Raw genomic sequence first — 26,638 nt, forward strand, 5'->3', positions numbered from 1 at the left:
TATCATATAGTTCGGATAGAGCTCGAAAGCAAATTTTTTTAATGAATTATATAAGAGAGAGAACTGAACGTCTCATTTAGGTTTTTATTCTTTTGACAAAAAAAAACCAAAAGAGAAAACATTAGGGCTGTACCCATCTCCCCTCTCTTCGCTTTTCCTTTTCCTTTCTTCTTCCCTTAATTTCCCCTCTTTTTCTTTTTAGAGCGTTTTTTTATTGGGGGGGGGGGGGTGACCGCCCCCATCGCTTCCCCCTGGCTACGCGCCTGTTTTATTATGGTGCTCCTCGTTTGAGGTAAATCTTAAACGGAATTCCTCAAACCTTCACCAATATTTTTTTTCGACTACTTTTTACAACAAACTTCTCTTCAGGGAGAACTTTCCCTTCTTTTAAAAAGGTATACACTTTCCAACACACACCCGCTCCCATCTATTACGGACATGCCCATATACATGTACCTTCTTAAGGGATTTAACATATATTTGGATGTGAATAAGAATTGTTTAGAACTAGGTGAGATAGTCGATAGTGATAGAGTATTAGAAGAAGAAATAACAAAACAAAGTTGAAGATATTTTCAATCGCCAGTTCTTATTGGATAATTTACGTAATGATCGAGCAAATGATGTTGAACAAAATAAATTGAGAACTTAAGTTTTTAAACAGAATATACAAACAGAGAAATATCTATTAACTGTTAAAAATAAGAAAATACGGAAAAACATCTGTCGATTTAGAATAAGTTCCTATAATTTACCCATTGAAACTGGAAGACATAGACGTCCAGATAAAATACCCTCACATTTAAGAACGTGCAATAATTGTAATTCAGGAAGGGTTGGGGATGAGTATCACATGATAATAGAATGTAATGTACACACAACTGAAAGGGTGGTATTTTTTGACAAAATAGCTGAAATGTACAGTTTAAGAACCTTAGCGATGAAGACAAATTTTGATAATGAAAACATAATTGATAATTTGTGTAAGTTCTTCAAAGCGATTATAAATAAGAGGGGTGAGTTTTAACATCAAGTACATTTTTTCTTTTTAAATTTCATTCAAAATATCTAAAATCCACCAAAGCCACCATTACCAAAGATATATCTCTAACGTTATACATTTATTTACTTCCTGATTTGTATTCGATAATTAGATAACTTATGTATATTGCATTATGCTACACCTTCTTTATGTTAAATTTCTCTTTGTATATATAGATGTATATCTTTATAATAATTGGAAATCTATGTATTGATGTATTGCTGATTTATACGACATACATGTACAGTTATGAATGTTTTTGTTTATGTTATCATTGTAGGCCTATATATTTTAAAACAAAATATTCATGCCATATGAATGAAGTTTGTTAATAAATTCAAATTCAAAATTCATGTACGGAACCGTACATCATGTATAATTATAGGTCCATGATCATACCATGGAGGTAGACCAGAAACATAACATAACAAAAGTGTCAAACAATACACTGTAAACGCACCCTCACACACACAGTGGACCTATATGTTCAGCACACACACACACACACTGGACGACGGCGCCCCTGTCCAGCCTATCTATACCCTATGCCCACGGCCACGGCCACACGATAGTACGCGTGCAAGAAGCTTGATTTCGCAATCAATCGCACGTGTGTTTTGTTTGTACACAAAGCTGACGCTGGGCACGTGTGTAATTGTATCACACTGCGCTGCTTAATAATTGCATCCCGGAATCTAAACTGTTCACTCGTAAATCTAAGTACTTTTCATTCAGCACACATTTGCAATGTGGACTAAATTTAAACGAAGAAAAATATACGATGGCGACGAAGCGCGACATCTTTTCGAAGCTCTCTATTTTACAGAAGAGGAAAATGCTGCAACAAGTGAAGAGGCCACCAGTTTAATACGGGCCGGAGTACGGCTTAATTAGCCGGGGACGACTCCCAGGCCAGGCACAGTCGAGTTTTGGCGATTTGACATCAGCTAGGCCTACGGGTTTGAAGATTGCAACAAGCAACGACGTTGTTCGAGCAGATCCCGTTGGCGAAGAGAGAGGTAAGGCCCCGGGGGGGGCACTCAGTATATAATGCATAGTGGGTATGTGCCGCGGAGGGGACCCCCATTTTTACACTCAAATTTCCGTTCCGAGGCATAGCATTTTTGTCTTATTGAGAAAAAGAACAAAGAAAGCCGCTCCAAAGCATAGCATTTTCTTCTTCTCGAGAAAAAAGAAGAAAAAAAAATCCGCTCCAGGGCTTCGCATATTTTCCGTTACGCCGTTCTGGTCGCAATTTTGGTGAAAAGCGGCCGCAGCTCGCTGTCTAACCATCGCCTCTGCGCTAGCGCGCCCGGCAGTCATGCCGTAGCCCAGCTGCATGCACGTTCCATAGGGATGCATACGCACTCGCACGCTGGCGACCCGTTCCAAGGACCCCCGTTTTCACAAACATTTGTAGTTCCGAAGCTCGTTCCGAGGACCCTCCTTTTTACAATAAGCCCGCTCCAAGGCCCCCGTTTTTTGTCTCGCCCGCGGCACACCCCCACCACTTTTTTGGTCGAGTGCCCCCCCCGGGGGTAAGGCGCGCCTATTATTATTAAAGGCTAAGCCTAAGCCTTCGCCTAAGCCTACTTAAGTTACTTAACCTAGCCTAAGCCTTAGCTTAGCCTTTAATATAGGCTTTATTTTTAGTTTATTTAGTACTATTTTACTGGGGATATACTAGACTAAACTAAAGTCTAGACCTTCTTTAGGCTATCCTCGAGTCTTGTCTAGGCTACATGCATGCGTCATTGTAATTTGTACATGTATGAATTGTAGCATAGAGCAATTGCTTTGGTCTCTGTTAAATTGGTTGTTCCGCCACCAAAGACTTTAGTGTTGGCTCGATCCACCTACCAATTACAGAGAAATTAAAAAAAATATTTAGTAACTCCTTGAGACAGACGGCACCCAGCTGTCTCGATCTACAATGTAGATGTAGCATGACTAGACCTAACCCAGAGAGCTCCCGCCCGCTGCGCGGGCGGGAGCCCAGAAGCTTACCGTGTATTTGACCATATTCACCGGACTAGGGTGATTTATGGTCTAAATATTTCTCCAAATGAATTGTGAAAACAGAAAGTATACAATTACCACGATTATATGGATGAAGGTCTAACGAGTGGCAGTTTCCTGACATCTGGGCACAGACTGGAACCTCAAAAAAACGAAAAGTTCTCTCCTTCTACCCCCGTTTCGATCGGCCATTTTTTCACCTCTTTAAAATTCTGCTAACATTTATTGTTGGACTTATCTCTAAATGAATGATGGGTGAAAGGTTTGATCTAAAATGATTGAATTTGTTGTTTTATTTTTTGTTCTTTAAACATGCCTACAGGTGGCTACTCCACAGAAGTAGATTTCCCTTTCAGAAAGTCAGATTGTTAGATTTCTGAAGTCGATATAAACTTTAATTCACCAGGTGAGTCTTTAAAAACTTTGTCTTGAAGATCGATAAAAAGTACATTTGCGTATACATGCAGTCTATAGTTTGCATAATATATGTGTATGAATTGATATCTCATTTTGGGAGCCTGCCAATTTCCTGAAGACTCTTGTAAACATGAGTTTCTCCCATTGGTACCCACCACTAGCTTCAGGGAAAAGCAGGGAAAAAATTAGTTCATATTTTATCTTTCGCCGGATTTTTTTTGAAAAAATTAAAAATTATATATTTAAAGGAAAGGTTATTGTATAAGGATTCAGAATAACAATATTTCCAATTGCACTGTGACCTATATGGCCGTCATCTAGGATTTTTCAAAATGGCCGCCAAAAACAAAGTTTTCAACTATATCTCAGCTTCTGAGTAACCTAGAATCATGATTTTGACACCAAATTCACCTTTTATGAGGTCAAGAAATCTATTCGTATAAAAATAATCAACTTTATTCAAGAAAGAAAATAATTTTCATGATATTTTCTGTCTTTTTCTACGTATTTCCAGACTAGAATTCACAAGTTGATACCCTGGCCTAAGTGACCTATGACCTAATCATGTGACCTAACACTCGATAAATGATTAGTATTACACACTGGTTTATCATTTCCCTTACTGAAGGTATGTTCAGATCACTTAATTTGCAACACTTCATTTGGCTTTTAATGGGAGTTTGAGTCTGGAAATACGTAGAAAAAGACAAGAAATTAAAAAAAGAATTTTTTTTTTTGAATGAAATTGATTATTTTTATAGGCCTACCATGGATTCCTTGACCTATTAAAGAAACTGTGGTTTCGGTGCCGAAATCATGATTCTATTTTACTTAGAAGCTGCGATATTGTTGAAAACACAGTTTTTGGTGGCCATTTTCTAAAAAACCAAGATGGCGGCCATATAGGTATCGGTGCAAATGGAAACATTGCTATTCTGATTCCTTATACAATAACCTGTCCAAAAATGTATAATTTTCATTTCCTAAAAAAAATTGGTCAAAATTGCATAGTGAAACTGACTATATACAGTAAAAAAAATGCAACTTGGGAATTTGAAACTGTGCTCCTCGCTATCCTCTAGGCTTGTTCATGTGTGGAGTGTGGAGTTTGGATGATTTTTGAATGACAAGGAGAACTCAGATTAGGTACTAGGGGGCCGCTGAGTTTTCATCGCTCAGCAATAACTTTTGGGGCGACTTCCAGATTTTATGTCACCCCTGAAAGCATGATTTTAGGTGATTATGAGGGTGACTTAAAGTATTTCCCGGGTGAATTGGCCGCCGCCCCCGTGTATTTTTTCCCTGGGCCAGTGAATTGGTCTTCTTATTTTGGATATAGAAGTACAGTATTATTTAGAAGGGAAAAAATATTGACGCTTGTATTAACTGTTGATATTATTATTGAGACTAAGTGTTTTATAGCATTTGATTTTTTTATAGATAAAAATTTTGCCGGTGCAGGAACACCCTTAGCACCACACAGTTGCGTACCGTGGGTCACCAGCAAAAATTTTGAGTCACTTTATAATGAGCGCGCTTCGTGTCCTCAGTTGGCAGGTATATTGACCTAATACAGACATTTTAAGGACAGTGCCGTATGTTTCTCACAGATGAAATGATGCGAGCGCGAAGCGCGAGCTGAAAATTTTTGATATTCAGATCTACAGTAGAAAGGGATATTATAAGCAAATTTTTGTTATGTTACGTACCTGTCTCACCATATTACGTACATTACGTAGATATCTCACCATATTCATCTAATGCGAGTGCCAAATGCTTGCTGATTTTGTTAGAATTATATCTAAACACAGGAAGCACTTGTAGTCATTATAACCATGATTAACATACGCTTCTCACTATTGCAAGTGCGAAGCGCGAGCTGAAAATTTAGGAAATTCAGACCTGAAGAGGGGCATTCCAAGGCTTGTTTGTAGGAATGCACTAAGACCATACGTATTTCACTAATCAAATGATGCGAGTGCGAAGCGCGAGCTGAAAATTTTTGATATTCAAATCAGAAAAAGGGACATCTTTAGGAATATTTTTAAAGAATCCATTAAGAGTATACATATCTTACCATAGTCAACTAATGTGAATGCCAAGCACTTGCTGATTTGGTTAGAATTACATCTAAACACATGAAGCACTTTTTGTAGTCATTTTGTAGTCAATCATGATTATCACATGCATCTCACTGATCAAATATTGCGAGCGCGAACAGAAAATAAAGGAAATTCAGACCTGAAGAGGGGCATTCTAAGGCTTGTTTGTAGGAATTCACTAAGACCATATGTATTTCACTAACTAAATGATGCGAGTGCGAAGCGCGAGCTGAATTTTTTTTATATTCAAATCAGAAAAAGGGACATTTTAAGGACTGATTTTAGGAATTCATGAAGAGCAGATATCTCACCAATCCTTTAATGCGAACGTAAGCACGGACAGGAAATGTTTTATATTAAGACCTTAAAATGGGCCGATCACTTTTAGAAGTCATGAAAAGGAAGCATATGTCACTACATAAAATGATTATAGCTCGAAGTGCGAGGAAATGTATTTGGTGTATATTAACTTGATTTGACAACGTCATGTCTCTCAAATATACTTGAAAACTATAGTATTCCGAAAAAATATTTGATCTATTATATCTCGTCAAACAGACAATGCAAGCACCAGGAACAATGAAGACATGAGCCCTGAGCAAATCATGTTTTATAAAGTTATGAAAAAAGTGTTTTTATGCAAAAACGTGATTATGTGTACAAAGTCAATGCAAATTGACATACATAAATGTATGATTATTTTTACTTTGGTTGGTTAAGATAGATTTATTTTATGTTATTTATGTTCGCAAAAGGATTTCCGACAAAGTCCATCGAAAAAAACAATAAAAACAAAGGTTTGAAAAAACAAAGAAATACATAAGAATAAAAAAAACAATAAGATACATAATAAATTGATAATTTTTCTTCAATTTTGTTTAGATTATTGGTAGAAATGTAAAAAATTAGAATTCTACTAGCTTTATAAATTGAGTTAAAGGCAAGAACATACACAAAAACGCCTAATTAGGGCAAACTTCATACGTTTATTTGCATAATTAATTAATTAAAAAAATGTAAGCAATTTCGGAAAATTTCACTATACAGTCTTGTAGTTTACATCCGGCTCTAAGCACATGCAAATTTATGCGGCAATTGCGCAATCAACCGCCGAGATCTGAGGGGGGAGGTCAAATTGACCCCCCCCCCAGTATATGTTGGTCTGAAATAGCCCAGTTAAGATAAGGTTAAGGGTATTTATCTCACTGATTTTAACAGAGATAAAATATTTTATTTTATCTGAGATGAAATGAATCTCAGAATACCACCCCCGACCCCCCCCCCCCCAAAGTAGTGAATCTTATTATGGTGACATTTATTGAATTCACTCAATCTGAGTACACTTGCAATGTAGATTTTGCAAACATTGCATTGGAAATTTCATTATTAATATTACTAAGTTTCCATAATTTTTGTTGTATATTGCTTGATAACATGCATAGAATTATTAATAGTAATGTTCACTAAGGAATGCACCATTCAAAGAAAAGTATCAAAAGAGTTCTTTCTTATATATATAGGTACTTTGAAATAGTTCTTAATGCAAAAAATAACATAGGTGCCACCCACAATATTGACAAATAAAATTAATTGCTGGCTTTTATTTATTCTGATGTATTACTTTGCTATTGCATTGATTACTTTTCCTTGTTTTTAGCCTATTTCGCGGCGTTGCATCCGTCGTCTGTCGTCCGTCCACAAAATGCTTTGTCATTTCAAGTCCGATTTCAATTCTGTTTGCTTTATATGATAGCACTAGGTGGGGGATTCAAAACTTCTACACAGAATTTTGAAACTCATTAAATATGCTAATTTATGTGCATTTTTTTCAAAATTCACTAAAAATGCTTCTTTATTTATTGACCGATTTTGATTTTTTGCTTCCAACTGGTAGAGCTTTATGAAGTTCACCAAACTTCTACACAGAATTTTGAAATTTTGACTAGAAATTTTTTTATGCTAATTCAAGCGAAATTTTTTAATGCATATTTTTCAAATTCACATAAAATGCTTCTTTATTTGTTGACTGATTTGATTTTTTTTCTTCTTCCATCTGGTATAGCTTCATGAGGTTCACCAAACTTCTACATAGAATTTTGAAATTTTGACTAGAAAATCTTTTATTCTAATTTATGCGAAATGTTTGCTAATTTATGCAAAATTTATTCATAAATCACAGAAAATGCCTCTTCATTTGTTGATCGATTTTGATTTTGTTTTCTTCCATCTGGTTGAGCTGCATGAGGTTCACAAACTTCAACAAATAATTTTGACTAGAAAATTACTTATGCTAATTTATGCAAAATGTATTCATAATCACAAATAAAGCTTTATTAGTTGGTCAATTTTGATTTTTTTCCTCCATCTGGTGGAGCTACATGAGGGTCACCAAACTTCCACACAGAATTTTTAAATGTTGACTAGAAAATTATGCTAATTTGTGATATGCGAAATTTATCAATAAATCACAAAAAATGCTTATTTCTCCTTCATTTTCCAATTTCAATTTTGTTTGCTTTATATGATAGCTCTAGGTGGGGGATACAAAATTAGAAACTCATTAAATATGCTGCATGTATTTCATGCATATTTTTGAAAACTCACAATAAATGCTTCTTATTTATTTGTTAACCGTTTTTGATTTTTTTTTGTTCCATCTGAGAGCTACATGGGGTTCACCAATGTTTTACACAGAATTAAGAAATTTTGACTAGAAATTTTTTTTTTTCATAAATCACAAAAAAGCTCTCATTTATTCATCAATTTCAATTCTGTTTCCTCAATTTATGTCACCAATATAATTCACTACATTGTCAACTGGGCTGAAATTAAAAATTGTGTTCAATTTCTTTGTAGGTTGCCGGATGAGCTCCACATCATTGATGTGCTAGTATTGTATTAATTTACCTTTTTAAAGTCAATGATTAAGCCCACCAGTAGCTGAAGTAACCTTATTTTATGATTTGGCCCGATAACTTGTAATGTAACTACATGTACTACTACTTCTAGCATCATTAGTGTATGAAAAGTAGGAATGGAAATATTTCTTTTTTTTCTTAAAGTGAATAGTCTTGTGTATCATGTGACAGAAACTCAGATTCATTAAAGGGATGGTCCGGGCTGAAAGTATTTATTGCTTAATAAATAGAGTAGAATTCACTGAGCAAAATGCCAAAAATTTCATCAAAATCGGATAACAAATAACAAAGTTATTGAATTTTAAAGTTTAGCAATATTTTGTGAAAACAGTCATCATGAATATTAATTAGATGGGCTGATGATTTCACATCCCTACTTGTTCTTTTGTATTTTATTATATGAAATTAGGTTTATTCAATTTTTTTCCTCCAATAACTAGAAAAATTGGATTGACAACCTGATTTAGTGCATTAGATATTTATTGCTGCAACTTATTTCATTATAAGGGAGACATATTATTCACACAAGTATGAAATAATGAAAAAAATATGATTTTATGTAATAACATAAGAAAACGGAAAGTAGAGATGTGACATCATCAGCCCAGCTAATGAATATTCATGACGACTGTTTTCACAAAATATTACTAAACTTTAAACTCAAATAACTTTATTATTTGTTATCCGATTTTGATGAAATTTTTGGCATTTTGCTCAGTGAATTCTACTCTATGTATTAAGATATAAATATTTTCAGCCCGGACCATCCCTTTAAGTTGTATGTGGTATTAAAGAATGACCATGTGCCATCCATTGACCACCCATTAACAAAATGGATGTACCAAACAAACCCATATTGATGTTCTGAAAGTATTACATGTATTTAGACTGGGATTTTTTGTCTCTAAATTATTTTGGAATTTGTTCTTCCTAAAATGCAAAACAAGAGTATTTTCCTAATTTTGAATTCCAGTAAATTTAAAACTTGATAAAACCTTTCATTGATACTTCTCTGCAATCAAGACAGGAAGTGCCTAATTACTGTGTCAAAGTAGCTCTAGGCTGATTTGAATGAGTTCTAATCCTCTTTTTGTCACCTTGTACAATAGTGTGAGGGTAAGCTTGCTTCAATAGACTTGCCAAATTTAATCCCTCTTTTGTCAAAAGTAAACATCTGTGGGAGTCAAAGTTCTTCTCTTGGTAATGAGGGTTATAACATCCAGTGGCGTAGCTAGGATTTTTTCCTGGGGGGGTCCTTGCTTTTTCAGGGGGGGGGGGAACATTGTTTTCTGTGTGTGTGTGTATATACTATGTCACAAGGGCAGATCCGACTGGGGGTGGAGCCCGAAATTATCTTCACCTATATTTTCCCCGATCAGTCACTTCTATAAAACAACCTAAATAGGAAATAATCTCATAAGCCCTATATAAAAAAGTGCGAGCACGAAGCGCAAGTGATTTTTTTTATCTTTTATTTATTTTGTCCTGAAAATTGAACATTCTGGGCACAGTTTAATCCTGAACAAGATGTGTATGTAACTAGATAATTACTGCAAACGCGAAGCACGAGCAGAAATTTTTAATAAATGTTCTGGCATGATCGGAAACAGACCTGTTAAGGACTGTTTACAGCTACCCACGAATTCGGTACATATATCAATAATGGGAGCGTGAAGCGGGAGCTAAAACTTCATTTCGACCTAAATAATTGACATTCTAAGCACTTTTTGTAATCATAAATGGGATAGGTACATGTATGTAACTAAACAATTTGGAAGAAAATTAAGATTTTAGACCTTAAAGTGGGACACTCTATTCATATTTTGTATATTATGAATAGGATATGGTTAATTGGGTATCATTGATAATTATTGATATTCTGATCTGAAACTGGATAAGCATATTTTAAATAAAGAACATGCAGGCTATCTCAATAAACACGCGTGCGCATATTTTAGATTTAGACCTAGAATCTTGGCATTCTGAATACATTTTTATAATCATGAAGATCAATAATGCAAGCGTGAGCTGAAAACATTTGATATTACGATCTGAAGAGGGTCAATTTAAAAAACTATTTACTGTGTAGGAAAATTGTGAAGTGGATGTGGATCACACTTTATAATGAAAGATTTGTTTATCTAACATGCGTAATGACAACGTGGAAGTTTTTGTTTTTAAGGCTTGACAACTAGAAATAAAAAAATAGGCCTACGTTTTGACAGTCACATCTGAAAATTGATATTTTGAGAACTTTATGGAATACACGAAGACAAGGAACTTGGCAATCAAATAATGCGACCACGCAGCGTGAGCTTAAAATGTTGATAATTATGTAGACCATATTAATGGACATTTTACAGAGTGTATTAAATTTGTAAATGAAAAAAAAATAATGAAAGCTCGATGTCCGAGATGAAATATGTTTTGTATATTGACTTCAAAACTTGACATTTTAAGCTCCATATTAGCCTATTGAGCAAGATATGAATCTCATCGAACAGGAAATTCGAGCGTGAAGCGCGAGCGAAAATTTTATTTAGTAACATGAAAGATTTTTTGTTTTGCAAGTCTCACTCGTCTTCCTCCTCTTATTTTCCTCTTCTTTTTTCCTTCTGTCTTTCCCCTTCTCTTTTCTTTCTCTTTTTTTTTTGCTCCGCCAATTTTTTCAGGGGGGGCAGCCGGGGGGGGGGGGGGTACGTGCCCCCCCTGCCCCCCCCCCCCCTGTAGCTACGCCACTGTTAACATCCAATACTCATGCATGAATTATATATCATTATGAAGCTAAGATTCCCCTATTTCTGTTGGCATATTCAACTGAAAATCAATTTCTGGTGACTTCTGTGGGGTATGTAGCAATGTCAAAATCAATATTTCCCCAAATATTACCATTTACTACTACTTACCATTATTACTAAGCTACATAAATTTAAAGAGAGTTTAAGGATATTACTTAATTTCATACACTTATTTGTATGATTAAGTTACATTTCTCCATTTTATAGCACCTTCCAGAATACCAGGGGTGCTGCCTACGGAGAATAATAAATGAATCACCCCAAGGCAAATCTAGCACCTCTGCTTCCCAGGGCCATGGCATCACCTAATGTTTTGTTGTTCAGTAGAAAAAATGCTCTTTGAGAGGTTTGAAGGCAAGCGGGTTAAGATCAGTGCAAATACAAATGGAAATCTATCCTGAAACTGTTTAAGGCAAGTTTTTAGAATGCTTAGTTAATTGGTTACCAAAACCTTGTTGATATCATGGATCTCTGAATGAATGATTAAGCCCACCAAACCATACAGTAGATCTGAAACTTAGGCAATAATTTTGTTAGACTTCTTGCAACAGTTCTGAGATCTACTGAAGTATTAATAAGTCATTTTAATTTGTATTCTATCTATTCAAGATCAACCCTCCCGAGGAAGAAAACGTCTGATGGTTTATTTTGCTGACAGAGAGACAGAGTCTGACTCCTCTCATTGCTCTGAAGCTGTATCACGTACGTGTAGAAGGAACTTCAGCAAAAGTAAGCTATTTTTAAGTTAAAATTTTACATAATGATAATTTTATGTTACATTTTGCACTTTGTTTTACCTGTACAAATGTAACTTGTAAGATAATGATGATAATAGCAGGGCCCGCTGGGAGATCAGGTTTTAGAACTGCATGAGTGGATACCCTAATTATTAAATGAGCTACTATGGGCTAAGGAACGAATGAGAGCATTTGTCGTTTGATAAATCAATTGGAATCTTAATTTGTAACTGTCAATCTAGATCTAACTGATTAGACTGACAAGAGTAATCTTGATTTGGTAGTCATTGCATTTTCATATGTCTGTTGTCACAACATTTGGGAAATTAATTTGAAGCTATTTCCATGTCACAATATCACAATTAAAGGTCATTTCAGGTTAACTCGCATTAAACAGGGGGAGGCTGGGAGGGGGTCCCCAACAAATTTTTTCACTACGCAGCTGCGCGAATATATTTTTTTTCCGCGCTGCTCCCTGACTTTTACTTTTAAATATTGCACATCTTTTGAAACCAAATTTGTGATGCCTGGGTATGCGGTTGAGAAATAACACAACATTTTTAAAGCACATGTACATGTACATGTAAGACCTGCAATTGCTCCAAAATGTGATTCTGTATACAATGCAAACTCTGTTTCTCAACCAAAAATCATAAATGTATGCACATTTTATTTTTGTTTATGTTTTGTGCTATTATTGATTGCGAAAGGGTCAGGGTTGGCTGATTTAAATCACGTTGATTTAAATCATGATTTAAATCACTTCCATTGAAACGTGTACAAATGATAGAAATTTTTTTTATTTGTGGCTAATTTATTTTTAATCAAAATTGAAAGATTTTATCAACTTTATATCATCAAAACATGAATAAATACTTCATATCTACTCTCCAAACAATTGAAATCATGTCATTAAAAATCAGGATAATATTGCATTATAGCCTATAAAGTGGTGAACACTCGCCCCCTACTCCACTTGCACTATGATTTTAAAAAATCATTGATTTTAAATAACTTACATTGAAACATGTACAAATGATTGACATGTGGCAGTAATATTTTTTTTTACTCAAAACAGAAAGATTTTATCAACGTTATATCATCAAAACAAAATCCTTCATATCTACTCAAAACAATTGAAATCATATGTTTAAGACAGGTTGATCTTGCAATGTACATGTACATGTAGCCTATATCGGTTAACACTTTATATGCAGCTGTACACCCACAGCAATAATGGTACTCCAGAACAAAAAAAATATGTTTAAAAAAAGGAATTCAAAGAGTAAAAACTGAATTTATACTATCATAGGCCTGAATTTAGCCAAGGCCTGTTCATACTTTCTGTACAATTGTGCTCATTCAGCAGGTACACTGAGAAAGGGTCAATAATGCACAGAAAATTGAGTGCAATAATACACAAAATCTGCATAGTCCCTGGTTTTATCCCATTAGTATAACATTTTATTACATGTATTTAAAGCTGTAGAACCAGGTGTTCTTATTCCTAGCAAAACTGCTAAGAACTGCCAAATTAATATTTCAGGTTTATTGTACTAGAAACCTCCCACTTCCTCGATTGTACGAAAAGAAATAATTAAAATATACTTGCAACTTTTTCCCAGTAAGTCACAGCTTTGCAAACAATGCTTTGAACAGTAAAAAAGTTCAAATTGTGGCTCAAATAACAAAGGATGTTTAACAAATAAAAAAAATTGTAGTTTTCTTTAACACATTATTTTCTGTTCTTGGCATGAAAATCGAGAATTTTTCTCTTTGGAGAATGTGAGTTTCTGAGTCATGGAATTCTTCCAAAGAAACTGATCCTCGTTTCATGTTTGAATAGGAATACGGTACTAACTTTGCTGTATCAAGACCCAAACCATTCAGTAGGAGCTAAATACCTTATACGGGCAGTTTATAATCACTCGCGTCGCGTTCTGGTTCGTAATCACTCGCGTTTTGAATTTTTGGCGATTTTTTTTATTTCGGTGCGATTTTTTTTTAACGGTGTCTTCAATGGGACAGACATGCAGGGAAATTTGAGTTTCGTTTTAAGCCGGCAATTAAGTGCCTTAAAATAAAATGTACTCGACTACTGTTCTAAGTACCAAGAATAGATAACAAGCTTGATCCGCCCCAGACAGCTGGCAGCAGTCTGTTTCGAGGAGTTTTTTTCAAACATTTTTAATTTTTTTTTAATTTCTCTGTATTTGGTGAGTGGAGCCAACGGAGTTCAGCGGAACAACCAACATAATAATTAATAGACACAAAGACCGAAGCTTTTGGTCAATATCAACGAACGTAGAGGGCAGCAACACACAAGCGTGTTGCTCTAAGGAAGGTCAACTCCGCTCGAATTTTGTGACCACTCTAAAAAAAAAAAAAAAAATTATATCACACACACACACACAATTATTTGTATAAAGGAACAATTTTGTTGGTCCCTCGGACTTCTTTATAACCAGAGTGCACTTTACTCCCCCTCCTACTTCTCTTTCTTCTCAGTCTTCTTTTTATTCCCATTATTATGTCATCTTATTCTTCTCCCTGTTCTTCTACTTCTCAATTTCTTCCCTTTCTCCTTATTGTTCATCTCCCTTCTCACTTCTTCCTTTTCTCTTCTCAGTCTTCCCCTCTATTTTATCTTCTCTTTCTCTTCTTCTACATCCTCCCCTCAATTTTCTCTTTTTAGTTTCATTTTTACCCCCTTATGTCCTCCATCTTCTTTTTTCTTCTTCTACTTCTCCTCCTCCTTCCTTCTTGCTTTTCTTCTTCAGCACTTTTTTCCTCCCTGATTTTTATGTTAGTGTAGAATAATTCACAAAGAAAGGGAGAAAGAAATAAATAGTGATATTATGAAATTGTAGCACCTCACTATGCTTTATAAAGAATACCACAGACTTCAGGAAAATCCTCCAAAGGCAAAGCTAAATCGAGAGTAGCCTTTCCTCCTTTTTCTTCTTTATTCCTTTTCTCCTTTCTTTCTCCTTTTTTCCTTGCTTCTTTCTTTCTGTCTGTCTTTTTTTTCTTTCTCTTTTCTCCCTCTTTCCCTTCCTTTCTCCCCCCCTCTCTCTTTTTTTAGGGGGAGCCCCCCCCCCCCGCTTCCGCCGCCTATGGCTCTAAGATTTAAGATGTGGAATGTGATTATGTTAAAACAGTAGTCAAAATTTGCTTGTTATCTTAAAACAGTGGTCGAGAACGTTTTATTTAAGGCACTTACCAGCTTAAAATAAAACGAAACTCGAATTTCAATATTATTTTATTTTTCCAGTACGTTTGTCCCATTGAAGACACCGTTAGAAAAAAAATCGCACCGAAAAAAAAAAAATCGCCAAAAATAAAAAACGCGTGTGATTACCAACCCGACGCGAGTGATTACGAACGCGAGTGAATATAATAAGCCCTTATACGAGAGGATGCAGAAAACAGCCTCGTAATCATGACTTTCAATACGGTACTCAATATAAATTCTATTTTGACTGGAGTTTATTATCATGAAATCGAATAGAACTTAATGATAATTTTAGTTTCAAAATGTATGATTTTGATTATGACTTCAGTGTAAGGGTTATATTTTTGGTGTTTCCACTCTGTTTGAGAAATTTTTGTAAAAAAAAAAAAAAATCAAATAAATCTGATTTAGATTTTAAAAATCTGATTTAAATAAAATAAATCTGATTTTTTTAATCTAAAAAAAATTCTTAAAAAATCGCCAACCCTGGAAACAAATTCCAACAAATTTCATGTAAAATAATAATGATGATTTGAATAAAAGAAAGACATACATACACTATATAAAAAAATAAAAGGCATACAATTTAATTATGTTTTGGCATTTTTTTGGGGGGGGATATTTGTTAGAAATGAAGAATTTGATATTTTCACCAAAAATTAATATTGCACTATTTACATGTACATAAAGTGAGAGTAAACTAAAAGGCAAAAACCTTAAAGATTTACGGAAAATGTCATACTTATTTGCACAATTAATTACTAGTAATAAAAAATAAAAAAATAAAAATTTAAAAAAAGCTTAACTATACAACTGTCTCGTGGTTTACATATGGCTCAAGGTGCATGCAAATTTCTGTGGTGATCTTGCAATCAGCGGCCAAGATCTGAAGGGGGGGGGGGGTCATTTGACCCGACCCCCCAGTAATTCATGGTCTGAAATAACGTAGTTAAATTAGGGTTAAGAGATTATTGTCTCACCTGCATAGCAGAGTGAGACTATAGGTGCCGCTTTTTCCGACGTCGGCGTCAATACCAAATCTTAACCGAAGGTTAAGTTTTTGAAATGACAGCATAACTTAAAAAGTATATGGACCTAGTTCATGAAACTTGGCCAAAAGGTGAATCAAGTATTACTGAACATCCTGGTACATTCATGCCCTGATGTTTTTGTTTTTGATGACTTTACAGAGCGAAATGCAGCCTGTCTGGAATTAGCGGCAATACTGAGGATGAAATGCTGCAGAAGTTATTGTCTTCATAAGATATCAAGAATAGATGCAAGCAAGGCCCGCAGAAGATTTCAGAACAATACTCTAGCAGATCAGAGGCTATGGATTTTGCAGTACCTTATTGAACATCACAAATTTGTAAACATGGGTGGAGACTCATCCTTGGGATTACTAGGACCCGCTTATGGAAGATGGAGTCAGGATTAGCAGGTAAATGGTTCAAGAGGTATCCTTTAACATGACTAGTACCATTCTTGTAAAATTAAATCATGATACGTACTTAAAACTTTCTTTTTTTTCACTTAATTTATTTATAAGGGATTATAGTTTTACATGTTGTCTCTTAGGATCTGGTTCTGCTATAATCATTGGTGCAGGAGCTAAACCCAGCACGCTTATAAAGGACAATTCTTTGGTTCACTTGATAGTCACAGATGTCTTTTCCCAAACATTACAATTATTCAAGCACAAATTCGATGTGAAAATGGGTCTCTATGCTTATTTAGGAGATGGGGAAGGGGAGTCTGCTTGTTTTAATCTCAAACAAGTCTTTAACATATTGTTATATGTGCATGCTGGAGAGAAAGATACATGTAATGAAGAGGAGTGCTGATATGATAAGACAACTGCAGGAAGCTTGATTGTAGGGATAGAGTAAAGAAAGTCAAAATCCTCCTTACAATGAAAGGTGCGTTAATATCAAATTTTTTCGACGAATACTGGTCTAAAAAATGGATTTAAAAGCATTAAAATTGGACATACAAGACCTTGGATATCAAAATTTAGTACACCCAAAATTTCATCAGCAGAAATGTGGTTGTCACCTATCTCTTTACTCAGTCTTTCCATTGCTTGGCTTGGAATTTAGAACGTGGATAATTCACCCAAATAGAATTTCAAAGGGTAAAAAAATACCAAGTACATGTACAAGGGTTACCAAGTTCAAATATTTGGAGGCAGGATATGATTTATGGATCAAAGGTAATCAGAATTAATTGATAACATTTTAAAGTGATCACAATTTTAAAGTGATAGCAATTGTTGTACATGTGACCAGTGTAAATTAAGCTCAGGGAATAATATGAAACTTTTCTATTGATAATAATATTGTAGAAGATACATGTTTATAGTTTCTTTTGCTTTAAATGTACCACCTTGGTATTCATTTAACCTCCAGAAGGATTGGTGATATCTCGTCCATCAAATCACCATCATAAAGGACTTTTTTGTCTGTGATGACGTCAATGGTGTGGCTTAGTGAATTTGTCGATAAGTTTGGAGAGAAACTGCCAACCAACAACAAAATCCATCTTCCATCATGCCTTACACGTGGAAATGTGTATTGGATTATGAAGGAGGAAGTAGAAGAGCAAGGAGGTTCTGTTTGTAGTCAGCAATACTTCTTCCGCAAATGGAGACAGGAAATGTCTCATGTTACCATTCCAAAGGTAGGTGATTCTCATGAGTATTTGCACTGTATATTTACAAAACTATTATACCTTTAACCATAAAAAAACTGGGCTATTTTGATACCTTAGAAGACTGGGGCGGGGCTGATTCAGCCCCTCCCCCCATATGATCTTGGCCATTGATCGCAATGAAAATCTGCACTCGCATTACACATGGCATAATCTACAAAATGGTAAAATCAATTTTCAAAAATATTACATTGCTAATTAATTATGCCAATGTATTATGCTAATTTATGCATGAAAAAACCTTTCCTCTATCTAAATAAGGCCCTTTTGCTAAAAATAATTCAATATCGCAATTATTATTTTTATATATGTCATTATTTCTAAAATTCTGATTGATTTTTTTGTTTTTTATTGATTTTTTTGATGGAAATCATTGTTACTCTGACCATAGACAACATGATATTTATTATGTTTAATCAGTGAAAGGAGAAAAGGTAATACATTTATGAACTTGGGCTAAAAACACTATTTGCATCGTATTTGAACAAAAATTCATGTTTTGGTGCAGTTTGGGGTCTGTATGCACTAACAAAATATTGGGTAATTTTGGAACCATGTATTCAGGGGTCGCAAGTTTATTCTCTAAAGTTGTGTGAGACTTTAAAATGAAAATTTAGTCAATGGCGCAGTCAGACAATTTCGCACGGCAGATATATCACAAAAAATGTTGAGGGGAAATCTGAATCATAGGGTTAATGTGGAGCGTTGTGGCCCAGTGGATTAGTCTTCGGACTTTGAAACAGAGGGTCGTGGGTTCGAATCCCAGCCATGGCGTAATTTCCTTCAGCAAGAAACTGATCCACAATGTGCTGCACTCAACCCAGGTGAGGTAAATGGGTACCGGTAGGGAGTAATTCCTTAAAAAGCTGTGAACGCCTAGCTAAGCCGGGTAATATAGGAGCGCCTTGAGCACCTAACAAGGTGGATATGTGCGCAATATAAATACCCTTTATTATTATTATTATTATTAATTATAAAACCAGAGATTTTGCATTTTATTGAAAATTTTATTGAAATAACTTCCTATTTCTATCACATTTCATGAAGCTGTTTTGAAACCAAGTAGATTTGATATACTTGACTATGTATTCCCCAACATAAACACAGGTCTTTAGGTGATCTACAATAATATAGCATACTTTGCTGGCTTTAGCAGTGCAGCTGCTACAATGGTATAGCACCCAACTATGATGATGTTAACTACTATTCCTTGAAAAATTTAGAAAATATACATTGTGTAATTCTCTCTTTATTTGTTCATTCCAGGTGAACCGGTTTTCGAAATGCGACATATGCACCAAACTGAAATCTTGCCTAGAGATGACAACTGGCAGAGAAGAGAGACAAACTTTACTGCAAGAAAGAGAGTCACACCTTTTCCAGCAAAAGTAAGTTTCAATGAAATATTTGATAGTGTATATGTACATGTATTTAGATTTAATTATCACAGCCTTCCAGGAAAAGTATCATTTATATGTCATGGATGTCAGCCCGGAAGACTAGCCTCCACAATTATCAATCTTTATTCACTTGCCATCTTTCTTCCCTCTTCTTTTGTTTAAATGTGGTATTTTCAAAGTATATGCAGAGATACAATGTTGAGGGCTTGAGGCAATTTAAATTCACATTTCAGTGGTACGCGAGAGTTGCAGGGATAAGAACACTCAACACCACATGTAATCATGGATGTCCATCATGTAATCTAACAGAATGTATTCTAGAATTTGCAATTACTTCCTATTTTTATCAGAAATTTCATGAAGCTTTTTTATTTTACTAAGTAGAGACAACCGCGTAGCCAGGATTTCATTTTGGAGGGGGCGGTAAATGCATGCGAAGCGTGCCAACACTCACAGAGCGCGCGAAGCTCGCTCCCTAGGGGGTGGGTGCAGGGAGGGGGAGTTTCCCCCTCCCGTGCGAAGCTTTCGGTGTTTCTTAAATTAAAATGAAAAGGAGCCGTCTCTCTTGTCTCTAGTACCTATATCAGCTCCAATTAAGTTGACTATATTTTGATTTTGAACCTTGTTTTTAAAAGCGATTGTGAACGCACAAAAAGGGATAAAATGGAGAAAATTACAATAATATTTACCCAGTGCGAAGCGTGAAAGCTAAAGCGTTTTATCAAGTTTTTTCTAAAGAAAAGGGTCCCGAGATAAGGGTATTCCCTAAGTTATACTGAATGCTTCCCTTGGAAAGATCAGATATGATTACAAACAATTTAGCGGCAGTGCATATCTTTAACTCGCAAAACAAGAAGGGTATATGCCGGGAGGAGAGCAATAAAACTCTGAAATTTCAAAGGGCGGACGTTTCATCAAATGCAGATATCTCTACCCCATCGGCTCTAATTCAATCGATGAAATTATGTAAAAAAGGATGATGTATAATTTATTTGATTTATCCTGAATCGCTTAATTTTGAATGATAAAGAAACTTAAGTGTCATTCAAAATTTCAAACTGAGGGCGCAAAACAGGACAGGAGATGAATGTGCAGGGAAATTTTAATAGAATTTGATTTAAAAAATATTGTACTTTTTTTTATTAAATACAAATTTTATACCTTCCTCTTTTAAAATTAGGATCCTGTTTGCCCCCAAATTCTGGTTGTTTAGTAATGAGCTGAAAAGCAGGAGAAGTTGCCTATATATGGAGGTGATGGCAGAAATTGATATAAAGATTTTACCCGCCCGGAGTCAACCCAACCAGAAGTTGCGCGATCAATTTGAAAATATATATATACTTCGGTCTAACCTTACTCTTATTCCATGCCCTAATGTTTACATTTAACTTTAACTGGCAAGAAACACATAGCTGAGGTCGAAAAACAGGGTTAGAGAAAGGGTTAGGGAAACAAAGGAGAACTGCAATATTGTAATTTAACTGCGTGCAGCGCGGAAACAAAATTCATATAAATTTAGAGCAAGAGTGAAGAAGTTTCTGTTTTGAGAAAAAAATAAAGAATAAAAAGAAAAACCCACAAAGCTACCTTTCTTCCCTTTCCTCCATTCGCTTTTCCTTTTCTCCTCTTTTTTTTTTCTTTTTTTTTCTTTTTGGGGACGTTTGGGTGGGGGCGGGGGGGGGGGGGGTGGGCAACCGCCCCCCCCCCTGGCTACGCGCCTGAGTAGAGAATGATTATCTTCGTTTCTAATTTCGAAAACAAATACAGTTTGGAAGCAACATTGCATAGAGAACCATGTGATCTATGTATTAGTATTGTGCAGGATAAACGGAAAAAAGTCATACGGTCACAGTGAAAGCAACTTTCCTTTCTTTCCAGTCATTGTTGTAGCTAGAAAATTGGTACTGTAAACAGCGAAGGGTATATTAATAGGCAAAGAGTAATTAGCTAAAAATTGATATTGACTTTTTTTTTCTGATGTCTGTTTTTTAATTTATTGTGTTTTCAACTTTTTGTTTTGCATTTTCGATGGACATCATCTGCAACTGTATTCAGAATATAAAGAAAATATTATCACTTGATTTTAATCAGTAAATGTAGAAATGGTGATATATTTATGAATTTGGCATTACATCACAATTTGCATTGGATCTGTAGAGGAAATCTTGTTTTGGAGCAGTTTTGGGCCTGATGCACACTTTACAAATGTGTACTGACTGAGGGGTCGCAAATTTGGTTTCAAAAGTTTTTGCGAGACTTGAAAGAAAGTCTTAGAATGAGTCAGCACCAGCTTTTCATGTTACAGATATGATGTAAAATTGTCTGGGAAAGTCCCCCCCCCCCTTTTAGGATTAAGTTTTTGCATTTTCCATACACAAAAAGTGTACATTCTTATTCCATGAATTTTAGAAAAACAAATAGTTTCATGAATTTCAGGACAATATTTTTCTCAATATTGGGCTATTCTTTTACAATGTTCCATTTAATTATGTTTATTATCTTAACCCTATTTCGCCTGGGCTAATTTAGAATGGCATAGCCCGGGGAGACGTACCTGTTGTTTTTGCTTTCCCCCTTCAAACCTCGGATGTTCATTCCGCTTGATCGCGACAAAAATTTGCATGCACACACCCAAGACGTAATCTCCACAATTCGATTGTCAATTGGACTAAACTTAATTCAAATTTATGTTTAATCAATTGAATATGTTACCGTAATTTATACATTAAATCATAAGTTGGCTGTGAATCTTTAAAAATACCCCCAAAACTGCTAGATTTTGATCTGGGCGGTCTAGACAGGATTATTATGAAATGTTTTAAAAATGGCAATTTTTAAAACTTATGTTTTTCATTGTTTTTCGTTGGAAATCATCGGCAAATTTTTTCAGTCATAACTAACATGAATTCTATTGCTTTTAATCAGTAAAAATAAAAATCATGATACATTTATGAATTTTAGCTGCATGCAGAATTTGCATTTGATTTGTACATGAAATCACATTTCTAAGCAAATTTTGTTCTTACATGCACTTAATGTTTACGTAACATCGGAATTTGGTCTTAAAAGTTGCATGAGGCTTAATAAAGGAAATAAGTCATGAAACGTTGCAGCACAATATTTTCTTGTTACAGATTTATCATGAAAGATGTTGAGAGGGCAAAAACAGCCCCCCCCTGGCTGGATAGGGTTAAGCTCTGAACAGATATTTAATTTATCATTTCGCAGAACAATGTGTATCCCGGGAAAGTGTTTTAAAATAATCTACCATCATTTTATTTGTTATATTCTTTTTCTTATCATTTTCAATGCAGGTAAAGGTAGGATTTTTAATGAAGGGCCACGCACACGAGGACATTGACCAGCTATTCACCCGGGTTTCAACATGCATAACACCGCAAAACATACCAACACTTTCATCATATCCCACTCTCTTATCGAAAACCAAATACCACATCGGAAAGACTCAACGCAGTCTACAATGTGAGAGACTGGCTCAAACCTTGCCTGAACAAGATGTCACTGCACAGCTTTCCACATCAATTTAGAATCACAAAACACAATGGAAAAGCTGTGAACATTACACACCAAGAAGTGGAGCAACAGCAGTGCATGGCAGGCTACAACTGGATGGGATAACATCATCACACATCACCCTCCAGGCCAACCATCCATTGTCCCTAAAGTACATGATGCTATTACACTTACCAACCTCCAACGGGATATGCCAAAGTATGCCCCCTACTTTAGTATTGAAGAAAGACAGGAATGGGAGAATCTGCTAGCTAGCATGGAGGAAGGTGGTAAGTACAGTAGATCATCTTCATGTCTTTGTATTGGCTTTGTTTGTAAGAGGGAGGGCAAGGTTGCTGAAATGGCCGATAAATTTTTTAATTTGATGTGGCTTCCATTATAAACTTCAATAGTCCTAGGTATATGAGGAAGTAATTTTCCGCATTAATTTTGTTGACAGGTGTTGCAAAAGCTTTTTAAAAAATATTGATGGACAAAATTTACAAAGAAGAAGAATTTCCTGTGGAAATAATAAAAAGTTTGTCACTCAATACTGGCATCTCCTTTATACGTACACCCTTCAAATCAAAAGTATTAAAAGAATGAAAGCATTTATTTATTCACATGTCTAAACAGGTTCATAGGATCAGAGATATAATGACTGTTTTGCATCTTAGTCCTGTTGTATGAAAATAGTAATTATTATATCCTACATAGATTAAATCCTGTATGCTGATTGGTTTAAATAGCATCATGTGACCAAACATATTCTCATTATTTTGCGGTGATGTCGAAAATGAAAGCCCACGGAAGAAAATGTGCTATTCCGTTATCACTGACGTCACTTGCAAGCACTAATACGCGCACTGAGCACGTAGCTAAGCACTTCAGGAAAAGCAGGTCAGTCACTGAGTCAGCGGCTGGTTTGGTTCAGATTTAAAAAAAAAAGGATGTACAAGAACTAGATTATCAAGATCTATTGCTCTAACTTATTAAAGTAGGATATAAAACCAATATACCAGGCCATTATTTGGAAAACTATAGAGGGAATTATTCATCCTCGGTTGTACTGGCAAAATCAGCCTGGTATATTTTTATACTATAATAAGGTATAATTAATATCAATAGGGGATAAGGGTTGGAACTTCCAATCATTTATGCAAGCACTTATAGTTTGAAATTTGGGTCGGATTTATCTTACCACTTGTGTATATACTTCTTTTCATTCTATTGGGGATTTTTTTTAGGAATAGAAGACTCTGGTAAATGGCCACTGGTGGATATATTGATGGATAAAGAGTCTCAGAATACACCACAAAGACATCTTGATCCAACTTCGGAATTCTCAAATGATGAACAGCAACCTATTCAAGCGGTAAGTAAATGTGTAAAAGTAGCCAAATTAATCCTGCCAGTACCCGCTTTCCTCACTTGGGTTGATTGCAGCACAATGTGGTTCAATTTCTTGCTGAAGAAAGTTAACCCATAGCTGGGATTCCAAACACTCAGAGTTAATCACTTGTGCCCCATAATATGTGTATGTGCACTATAACACTGTTAACTTGTATTGCCTTTGTAATAAATATTTAGATTTTTCTCATTGCAATATTTCAGGTCCATCTAGGTACTATGCAGAAAAGGCCTCATCAGCTAGTATTAAAACTGGGAGATATGGTTGCAGTCTACTTAGAAGAGTTCAGTAATGAGTTGCCGCGAGTGAGCAAAGTGTTGGGAATGACTTGAGACAGTGTGAAGCTGCATTGGTACTCAGGATCAGAAACGTCCACGTGGATATCACCTACCACATCAGTTCAAGGACAGAAGGGTCAGCCGTACACAGGAGAAGTCTCTCTTCAAGAAGTCATTTCTTTCCCCTACAGTCTCACTAAAACAAACAAATTACCATAGGATATCCAGTGTTACTTGAAGGAAAAACGTGAAGAATACTTTGCATATTAGGTCTGTATGAACATACACTGTATTCATACCAATTTGGAATGAGTTTGTTTGTCCAGGACTCAAAAGCTGTATGTCTATATGGAAGCCACTTGAATTATGTATTTTTGCGATATTACAATGTACCTATATGTTTCCACATTGGATATGGTGCCCGGGGGGACCACTTACATTGACGAGTGGATACCATGCGCGACCAAAAAAACATGAAAAAAGGATGTCTTATTCAAGATTGGGCATGTTACGTACGTAACAAGGGTGTCAAAAACACAAAAATAATGGAAAAAGGGTATCTATTTCGCTAGGAAAGTTACGTGTTTAGGGTCAAATTTGCGGGAATAATGAAACAAAATTAAAATGTTTTATAAAGTTTGTCCTCTTTGCCCCAACACTACGTGTTTAGAGTCCGATTTGCGCGAGGTGTGGAAGGTGGGGGACGTGCACCAAATGGTGTGTAAAGGTAAAACCGACGACCGACGGACCCGTGACATAACATATCGCTGTACTTGTTTAGGGGTTCATTTCAGGGAATACTTGCCAAGAGTGTTGATTTGTTACCAATACTTGTTAAGGGTAGGGTTTCAGATGCCAATACTTGTTAAGGGGTGCATTTTCAGAATATGGAAAATACTTGTTTAGGGTGCTTTTCGAGACCCCATGGTCGCGCATGGTATCCACTCGTCAACGGAAGTGGCCCCCCTGGGATATGGTGATAATTTCCAGGGTTTATCTTCACATAATTTTGATCACCCACATGTATCTACATTTAGAAGAGATAAATGCACAATGATTGATAGAGAGTTGGTACCTGAAGTAGGTAATGAATTGAGTTCCACTGCCAATGGAAAGTTTACCCTCTCAGTGCTCAAGAGGTAAGCTCCTTACCATGGAACTCATTATGCAACATTTGATTCGGTCAGTTTATGAAGTGAAGTAAGAATTTAGAAAAATGGGGGTCGGATGTACAAAAAGGCTTATCATTTTATGGAATTTCCCCAAGGTTAAGTTTTTGTCTCGCCTGCATAGCAGAGTGAGACTATAGGCGCCGCTTTTTCGACGGCGGCGGCGTCGTCAACATTGAAATCTTAACCAAGGTTAAGTTTTTGAAATGTCATCATAACTTAGAAAGTATATGGGCCTAGTTCATGATATTTGAACAAGGGTAATCAAGTATGACGAAACATCCTGCTTGAGTTTCAGGTCACATGACCAAGGTCAAAGTTCAATTAGGGTCAATGAACTATACCATGTTGGGGGAATCAATATCGAAATTTTAACCAAGGTCCAGTTTTTGAAATGTTGTCATAACTTTGAAATTATATAGACCTAGTTCATAAAACTTAGACATAAGGGTAATAGTGTATCACTAAAGATCCTGCTTGAGTTTCAGGTCACATGATTAAGGTCAAAGGTCACTTAGGGTCAATCTATGGCCATGTTGGGGTTATTTGAGGAATTATCATCATAACTTTAAAACTTTATGGATCTAGTTCATGAAACTTGGACATAAGAGCAACCATTAGGGTCAACGAACTTTGGCCATATTGGGGGTATAGGAGGAATTGTCATCATCCTAAGAATACTGGGGGGGGGGGCTGAATTGATTCAGCCCCCCCCCCCCCTCGACATTTTTCGCGATAAATCCGTCGCTCGAAATTTTTTGACCGCGTCGTTCACGGACTTTTTACTTTCAAGTCTTGCGCAACTTTTGAGACCAAAATTGTGATCCCCGGGTACGCGGTTCCGAAATTACGCAACATTTCGTAAGTGCATGCAGACCCAAAATTACTCA

General features: G+C 35.7%; 1 pseudogene; it reads left to right on the top strand.

The window, feature by feature from the left end:
* The first annotated feature begins 1,670 nt into the window (after nt 1-1,670).
* On the top strand, nt 1,671-26,422 carry LOC129281412 (uncharacterized; annotated as a pseudogene).
* Nucleotides 26,423-26,638: the final 216 nt, after the last annotated feature.

The sequence above is a fragment of the Lytechinus pictus genome, chromosome 4, assembly GCF_037042905.1.
Source record: "Lytechinus pictus isolate F3 Inbred chromosome 4, Lp3.0, whole genome shotgun sequence".
Classification (NCBI taxonomy): domain Eukaryota; kingdom Metazoa; phylum Echinodermata; class Echinoidea; order Temnopleuroida; family Toxopneustidae; genus Lytechinus; species Lytechinus pictus.